The following is a 7790-nucleotide window of genomic DNA, read 5'->3' as shown; positions in this document are numbered from 1 at the left end:
TTTCTAATTAGACGCCTTAACCACTCGGCCCGGACTGCTTGAAAATTATGAGTTCTGAATATAGATATGGTTACTATTGAGTTCGTGTTTGGTTGTGATGCATTGTCTTCAATTTAATTCAGGGTACTGGTATAATATCATTTTATAAAGTATTAAATTAAGGCCTTTGTAATCTTGACAAAAAATCCCCTTTATGAAATAAACATAATAGGCTATAACAAAATAATCATTCCAATCCACACTCTTACGCAACAGGAAATATGCTAACCGATCAATTCCTTCTTGATTGGGGTAAATGGTTAAACGGATAAAAAATTTTCACAGCCGGTAGGATTTGAACCTACGCTCCCAGAGGGAATCTGATTTCAAATCAGACGCCTTAACCCCTCTGCCACGACCGCTTGAAAAATAAACCGCTATATTAAAGCGGTCGTGGCCGCTTTAATATAGCGGCCACGACCGCTATATTAAATTTTTAATATAGATATGGTTATTATGGAATTCCTAATTTTTTGTGATACGTTGTTTTCAGTTTAATTCAGGGTATAGGTATAATATAATTTTATAAAGTATTAAATTAAGGCCTTAGTAATCTTGAAAAGATATAACCTTAGGAAATAAACAAAATAGGATATAACAAAATAATCATTCCAATCCACACTCTTATACAACCGTACATATCTAGATTTGTACCTTCTAGATTGTGGTAAATGGTTAAACGGCTAAAAAGTTTCGCAGCTGGTAGGATTCCAACCTATACTTCCAAAGGGAATCTGATTTCGAATCAGACACCTTAACCACTCGGCCACGACCGCTTGAAAGTTATGAGTTTTTAATATAGATATGGTTATTATTGAATTCCTAATTTTTTATGATACGTTGTTTTCAGTTTAATTCAGGGTATAGGTATAATGTCATTTTCATAATACTAAATTAAGATATTTGTAATCTTGATAAAAATTCCCTTTTAGAACTAAACATAATAGGCTATATAAAAATAATCATTCCAATCAAGACTCTTATGCAATAGGACATGTACTAGCCAAGAACCATCCCCCTTTTCACGGTTTTATCAAGGTTGGTCCTTTTGATCATGTCCTTCTAGGTTATGGTAAATGGTGAAACAAATCAAAATTGATACAGCCGCTTGGATTTGTAAGTTTTAAATATAAATATGATTGCTATTGAAATCTGACTTTTAATCAGATCCCCCTTTTCATGTTTTTAATATAGATATGGTTATTATTGAATTCCTAATTTTTCATGATACATTCTTTTCAGTTTAATTCAGGGTATAGGTATAATATCATTTTTATAATACTAAATTACGGTATTTTTTAATCTTGAAAAAAAATCCCTTTTAGAACTGAACATAATAGGCTATATCAAAATAATCATTCCAATCCACACTCTTATACAACAGTACATATATAAAAAATTAAACAAGAAAAACGGATTTTAATTTCTATAAAGCAGTGAATACAACCCATTTAATTAAACACAAATACTCCGAATATTTCAGCCCCACATCCGGGAGCCTTTCTTAATGGAAAAAAATTCTTACATAAACATAAAAAACATACTAAACAAAACAAAAGAAAAAATATAAATAAATAGGAAAAGAAAACTCACATATTAAATAAACAAACTCCATTCACTGCCGTATACATTTGAATGCTTATATTGACACACCTTCTCACAGAATATAAATTGACATCCATAAAAAAATGAGAGTATATTTATGCTTCAACTAAAACAATATAGATGAGCTAACCCCCAGCCCATAACCACTAAATAGATCTCACAGGCTCATCACCCAATGTTTGAATTATAAGTTTAACAGATTCGTTTGCTTGCAAGCTTAGCTGCAGTTCGTTTACCTTTCCCAGCATTTAACCCAGTCTGACCTTTGTCCGTAAGGTCATCAATCGTATCCGAACTATTATCAAAAATAGTACTGGTTGAAAATTTTACGTGCTTTTTAATTAAACTATTAAAAATCGAATTGATCCTAAAATTCCCTTCGTCTCTATTGATAATAATACCCCCATACATTATCTTTTTTATTTCTATAATTTCCCTGAAGCTTTGTAAAAGTCCTACAGACGTATCTACTATTTTTGTTTGATCAAATAAAATACTGTGATGAGGAAAATTATAAATATGTTCTGCAACAGCTGACTCAAACGTTTCTGGTGTTTTGTTTTGTTTTAGAGCGCAATCTATTGCATTCTTGTGTTGCTGTAGCCTATTTTCTAAAATCTGTTGCGTTCTTCCCACATAAAATTATACATAAAAGATCGATACTGTAAATTGGAATTTTGTAAGTATCGTCGGTATCATGGGTTTTATTGATAGCTGAATTACAAACTAAAAGAAATTGATTATAGCAAAGAACGACCTCTACCCCATTTTAACTGAAAAGATCTATTCACAAGATATTTCCGGGTTGCAGAAGTAGCTGGCAACATAGTTAGAGACGATCACGTCCAATGTTAAGAAATATAAACACCCATAACTCCTAAAAAAAGTCAGATCAAAACAAATAGTACACCATTAGAACCGCCATGCCTGAAACCCCTGTAGAGGAAGCTTTCTGTCATTTGGCCTGATTACATTAAGAGACAATCATTGGAATAACAAACCATTGCATACTTTGGACTTAGTTAGCTACTTGATTGTTTGAGGTTCGTCTCTTACTATTTCAAAGAAGAAAAAGCCGTAGGCTTTTTCCTATTTGTAATCATATAGCAAAGAATCTGGATTGCAGCGGTAGCTAGTTATATTAAAAGATTACTTTAAAAGACAATCATTGGAATAACAAACAATTGCATACATTGGAATTAGTTAGCTACTTGATTGTTTGAGGTTTGTCTTATTATTTCAGAGAGCTAGCAACTGTAATCAGTTTATTATCCGGGTTGCAGCAGTGGCTAGCAACTTACATAAAGGACCTATATAGTTCATCATAAATGGTATTTGTCAATTAGTTTTTTTTTATATAATCCGGGTCGTAGCGGTAGCTAGTAACCTAGTAAGCGACGATCACGCCCCATAGCAAAAACTAAAGTAACCCATAACTCCTGAGGAAAGATTCAGATTAAAATTATATTCAAGAACAAACTGTAGTCCATAGTAACTGAAGTATTATAGAACTTCACATAAGTATTCCAAAATCAGGGTTGCAGCGTTAGCTAGCAACCTAGTAAGAGATGATCATCCGGGTTGCAGCGGTACTATAATTTATAATAAAGAACGACTTCTTGCCTATACTAAATTTTATAGGCCACTTAACTATAGTAAAGGTTAGTAAATTTTACCTAAAAGACTGATAGTGTTCATCCAGGTTGCAGCAGTAGCTAGCAACCTAGTAAGAGACGATCACGTCCAATGTTAAGAAATATAAAAAACACATAGCTCCTAAAAAAGGAGTCAGATCAAAACAAAAAGTACACCATTAGAACCGCCTTGTCCGAAATCCCTATATAGAAAACTTTCTGTCCCTTGGCTTGAACAGCAAGGGAAATATATTGGCTTGAAAATCAAGAAAATTGGCAGCTACAACAAGATTCTGCCTAAACGGGATATTTTGTTTTTCTTCTTTTTTTTTCCTTTTCCAGAGATAGATTAGCACTGGAACATCTTAGAGAGTTGTTCAATGGTTTATTTTAAAGAAAATTCATTGGGTTACAAATCTTTTGTAACTGAAGTAAATTATTTATAAAAGAGAATAAATTTTTCCACTAAAAAACTGCACTTTTTATGTCTTTTCATACTGCAGTCTTTTCAAATATATTTGATTTTTGCACATAAATCATAATCGTATACCAGCGATAAGATTTGAACCCACGCCTCCGAAGAGACTGGTGGCTAACACCAGTGCCTTGGACCACTCGGCCACGCTGCCTCTCATAACTATATATGTGAATCAGCGTTGCAGCAGTAGCTAGTAACCTAGTGAGAGACGATCAGTCCAATGCTAAGAAATATAAAAACCCAGAACGCCTAAATATAGAGTCAGATCAAAACAAAAGTACATCATTAGGACCACCTTGTCTGAAACCCTACTAGATAAATAATGAATGTCACCATAGTTTAATTAGAGCTATGACGTGAATAGAAAAACACGACATTATTGGTTATTTCTGAAGACGTCAAGAAATAATATCATTACGCCATGATGCATGAAATAAAATCATTACGCCATAACGTCATAATTACTATATAAAAAGCGACAAAGATGTAAATGGTCTCATTCATGATTACATAATGGTTAAATCAAAGCAAGCTACACGCAAGTTAAAAAAACAATTCCGGGTTGCAGCGGTAGCTAGCAACCCAGTAAGAGACGATCACGTCCAATTTTAAGAAATATAAAAACCCATAACTCCTGAAAAGAGATTCGGATCAAAACAAAAAGTACACCAATAGAACCACCTTGTCCGAAACCCCTATAAAAGAAACTTACCGCCCTTTGGCTTGAATAACAAATAAAATATATTGGCTTGAAAATCAGGAAAATTGACTTTAACTACGTTATTCTCCAAACGTGATATTTTTTCTTTCCGCCTTTTTTTCTCCTCAGCTAGCTGGGCACTGGAAAATCATAGAGAGCTGTATAATAGCTCATATTAAAGAAAATTGCTACATCTAGTCACTTTTGTTACATTAAAAGACGATCATTGGAATAACAAACAATTGCATACATTTCCGGGTTGCAGCGGTAGCTAGCAACCTAGTAAGAGACGATCACGTCCAATGTTAAGAAATATAAAAACCCGTAGTTCCTAACAGAGGAGTCAGATCAAAACAAAAAGTACACCATTAGAACCGCCTTGTCCGAAACCCATGTATAGGAAACTTTCTGTCCCTTGGCTTGAACAGCAAGGGAAATATATTGGCTTGAAAATCAAGAAAAGTGGCAGCTACTACAACATTCTGCCTAAACGGGATATTTTTTTCTTTCTTTTTTTCTTTTTTTCTTTCTTTTCCACAGATAGCTTGGTTTACAGTAAAGAACAATCTCTCGCCCATAGTAACTGATATACGACTGTAATCGGAGACTTTAAATTATATCCGGATTGCAGCGGTAGTTAGCAATCCGGGTTGCAGCAGTAGCTAGCAGCCTAGTGAGAGACGATCACGTCCAATGTTAAGAAATATAAAAACCCCTAACTCCTAAAAAAAGAGTCAGATCAAAACAAAAAGTACACCATTAGAACCGCCTTGTCCGAAACCCCTACAAAGGAAACTTATCGCCCTTTGGCTTGAATAAAAAAAGAAAATATATTGGCTTGAAAATCAAGAAAATTGACTTTAATCACGTTATTCTCCACAAACGGGATACTTTTTTCTTTCTTCTTCTTCTTCTTTTCCACAGATAGCTTGGCACTGGAACATCTTAGAGAGTTGTTCAATGGCTCATTTTAAAGGAAATCTCTAGATCTAGAGCCATTTGTACTTGATTTTTTATTAAAAATTTATTGTTTTTTACGAAAAACTAAATTTTTTATATACAATATTGATCAATGACGTCATAGTCGTTGGATGTAGTTAGTATTACATAAAGGCTCGATCATCGAATTTAAGCTGAAACTAAATAAAGGACAATTATGCCTCCATATATTCACAGTGATGTATAAGATTTCCCATTACATCTGTAAATTGTTCCACAGTTGCCGGTCCATACCTTGGGAGCTTTTCACTAAACATGCAACATTTCTTCTGGAAATAACTATGAATTTTTGCGAAAGCATCTCTAGCTGACTTTTTTTCCAACAAAATCCATTCTTTCAGAGATAATTTTAATCTTTAATTGTGTATATTTTTCGTAATCCCGGTAAAACATTCATAAAATTTTTCTCAATTTAAGAAGATCAGCCTGTGCGATCTTTGCAGCTTGTGTAAACTCCAAAAATATCCATGGTATCCGAGCAATAGTTCGAATATTTCAATTCAAGCTAGAAAAATACCTTAAAATGTTAAAATTGGTTTTATTTTTGGTTAGGTTCTAACTACCCGATGTGGAATTTACTATGTAGTTTCAGACCAAAAAATTCAATTTTTTAATATATTTTATTTTTCAGTTTAGAATCGCTAAAGTTATTATGTAAACTGCAAAAATATTTATGATATCTGAGCAATAATTTTAATCTTTTCATTTTAACTAACAAAATACCTGAAAATTTAAAAATTAGTTTTACTTTTTGTTAGATTATGGATACTCGATACGAGTCTTAAGAAGTGTTAATTAGATTAGAATATTATTTCTTGTTTTGTAATAAGATGCCTTCTAAGCGAGTTATACGTAATTTAAAAAAACAGTATTATACAAAAAACAGAGATAGCATCTTGGAAAAAAAAGCAAAGGTATTCAACTGACAAGGCGTATCGAGATGCGAAAATTAATAGTGACAAACAGCGTTATTATAATGATGAAATTTGTAGACATGCGAAAATTGATAGGGACAAACAGCGTTAGTATAATGATGAAGTTTATAGACATGCAAAAACTGATAGTGACAAACAGCGTTATTATAATGATGAAGTTTATAGACATGCAAAAATTGAGACAGCCAAACAAAAGAGCAAGGAACGGTATGATAACGATAAAGATTACCAAAACAAACATAAGAAAAAACTTGCTACCAGAATAATGGATAGATACATAGGTGACAAAAGCTATAATAAAAAAATTAAATTCTCTGCGAGGTTGTACCGAAGAACGCATAAGGACAAAGGGAAAAATTACATTCAGAAATACAAGATGATGGCAAAAATGCAGGCTGATCTTAGTAAATTGAGAAACATTTTACGCATGTTTAACCAGGATCACATAAAGCATTCAAAATTACAGATTAAAATTCTCTTTGAAAGAGCGGATGCTGTTGAAAATTCGGCTAGAAATGCTTTGGCAAAACTTCATAGTAATATCCAAAAGAAATGTTGTCAGTTTAATGAAAAGCTTCCAAGGTATGGATTGGCAACTGCGGAACAGCTTATAGATGCAATGGAAAATGTTCGACAACACAGTGAATATACGGATGCGTACTTCTTAGAAAATTGGTATATTAATTTTGGAAGGAGCAATTTCAGTTTATGTAGCAGCAATAAAAATATATATACAAGCATACCTATCAACAGCGAAGGAAAGGCAATGTTTTTCAATTATGGCGAAAACGAGCCTGTTAGGGTTATTAGTATATGTCTTTGTAAGACTAATGATTTAGATCAAATTCCTGGAACACCGCCTGAAGAAAAAAGTATTTCTAACTGTGTTTTAAACAGTTCTTTTAGTTCTACTGAATATTTGGCACAAAATGCTCTGAAACTAGATCTGACAAGGAAATTATGATGGCTGTAATCACCTTTAACAATCTGAGTAAACATTCAAAACCAAAAATTTGGCAGCAGGTTACTTGGCAATGTCATCCTGATATCTGCAAGCTCTATCCGACGGATATTGAATTATGTCAAATTCTTTTTGAATTCCTTGAAAATAATATAGTATTAAAAGTTTCAACTGAAAACATAATTAATTTCTACCTTGGCGGCTTTGATTACTATGAAATCAATTACAGGGACACAAGAAAGCATGGGCATTCATTATACTGTAGGCCAAATGAGGGATGTCAGAGCTATTTGCGTTCTCTAAGGGCACTAGCTCCACATTTTCCTGTCTTGACCTGTTTCATTAATAGCGTATATAAGGCAGTATCAAAATCTAAGATTATACAACATATTAATCTACTAAAAGTCGAGGGCTCGTACAAGGAACTAAGTCATTATTT

The 7790-nt window shown here is 33.1% G+C and overlaps 1 non-coding gene across 1 annotated transcript; it reads right to left on the bottom strand.

Annotated features, from left to right (window-relative positions):
- Positions 1 to 319: 319 nt before the first annotated feature.
- Positions 320 to 401, bottom strand: TRNAS-UGA (transfer RNA serine (anticodon UGA)). Its single transcript has one exon. It is a non-coding gene; the product is annotated as a tRNA-Ser (tRNA).
- Between the last annotated feature and the right edge of the window lie 7389 nt (positions 402 to 7790).

This window comes from Artemia sp. Qi Xiang Cuo, chromosome 5 (assembly GCF_049724085.1).
Source record: "Artemia sp. Qi Xiang Cuo chromosome 5, ASM4972408v1, whole genome shotgun sequence".
Taxonomy (NCBI): domain Eukaryota; kingdom Metazoa; phylum Arthropoda; class Branchiopoda; order Anostraca; family Artemiidae; genus Artemia; species Artemia sp. Qi Xiang Cuo.
This window is presented reverse-complemented; position numbering and strand designations above follow the sequence as displayed.